Here is a 1,602-nt window from a genome sequence, read left to right as displayed (position 1 = left end):
AAAGCCGCTCCTCCCACACTCTGTGATTTTGCTTTCTGCTTCTACATTTGTTACCTTTGTTTCCGGTGCTTAGCGAGGAACGCCATGGGAATTTTCCCCAGTCCATAAACCCTGCCACACTCATCCTCACAGCATCCTCACCAAAACCCATTACCCATCCCTGACTCCTGCCAGACTTTGCAGCATTACAGAGGCTGAGAGGCCCCCCCCCCCCCCCCCCTTCTTGTCTGGTGCCCCTGGTCCAGGGCTGACAGCCTGGCAATGGCATCGTGGTGCAGCAGTGTTCCTCTCTCCAGTCCTCATTTACAGCTCAGTGGACTACAGGAGTACTCCATTTTTTTTCCCTCTCTCTCTTCTATCTGCCACTCGCCCACTTCAGTCCACTGAGTGGAAAAGTGATGCAAAATATTTCCAGAAATGCCCTGGTGGGCCTGGATTTTTGAACAACTGCTGTTTTTGAAGGAACGGAGCAATGCTCACAATTAGCTGGAGCTGGACCATGCCTGTGGCTCCCCAACACAAAGCACAGGTAATCAGGTCCAAAGAGGTGCTGGAAGTACGCAGATATCATATGCACTGGCATTGCTGAGTAAGTTATAACTCTAGGAACGGTGAGCAAGCAAGCATTTGAGGTGTTTGGTCATGGCTGTGCTTGAGTTTGATGTTGGGATTGGTATAAACGTACCTCTGAGACGCTGAACCCAGAGAGTTTTGACAGGTGAGTGCTGGAGAGCTGACAGCTTCCTGCTCAGATGCTGTGTCTCACTGCCTGTATCTACGGCCCACTGGCTGCTGGCATCCTGAGCCTGAGCAACCCCTGCCTGCACATCAGAATGTGCCAGCATTCTTCCTGCTTTTCCCCCATAGATGAAGGGCAGAGCGACTAATGCTGTTCTAAGAAATAAGGTACTATCCAGAAGTGGTCTCCATCAGGATGAGAAAAAGCACAAAGAGGTCCAGATCTGATTGTTAGTGACAGAGGCTGCCTGGCTGGCAGAAGCCTCTCACTGAGGCCAAGGGCGTCTTTCCTAAGTGCATGACATGAAAAGATGGTGCAAGGTCTGGCACAATTAGTAGCTCATCAAAGAGGGGTTTCATTCAACTACAATGCCAATTAGTGGTGCTGTTGATACAACAACCTGCTCTCTGCTTTACTCCATTAAGGCAAGCAATGGGATGTGCTTGAGAAAAGCTGTGTGCAGGGGCTCACCTCGATACATCCCACTGCTGGAATGTTTTGTCATTCCGTGTTACTGATAAAAGGAAGCACCATCAAAAGCTCAGGAGCACATCACTGTTGGCCTGCTCCAGGAGTACAAATAAGAATATCAAAAGTGGTCTCTCACTCAAACTTCTCTAATAATTAGAAGAGAAAAATTAGCTAACGAGGTTCAGTGGTCGATGGGTAAAGGGGTTGGACTGGGACTGTCACACTGTTGTTTGGTTCCAAGACAGCACAGCTGGTGGGCAGTTGAAGGTTCAAATAATGAATTTTGCATTCTGGACGCCTTGAAAAAAGCGAATGTAATGTGCTTCTATCTCCTTCCCTATGCTCTGAGCTCAGATCAGTGAGGGGAAGGGAAACTCACCGTATTCATATCT

The sequence above is a fragment of the Tetrao urogallus genome (assembly GCF_951394365.1).
Source record: "Tetrao urogallus genome assembly, chromosome: 1".
Lineage (NCBI taxonomy): Eukaryota > Metazoa > Chordata > Aves > Galliformes > Phasianidae > Tetrao > Tetrao urogallus.
This window is presented reverse-complemented; position numbering follows the sequence as displayed.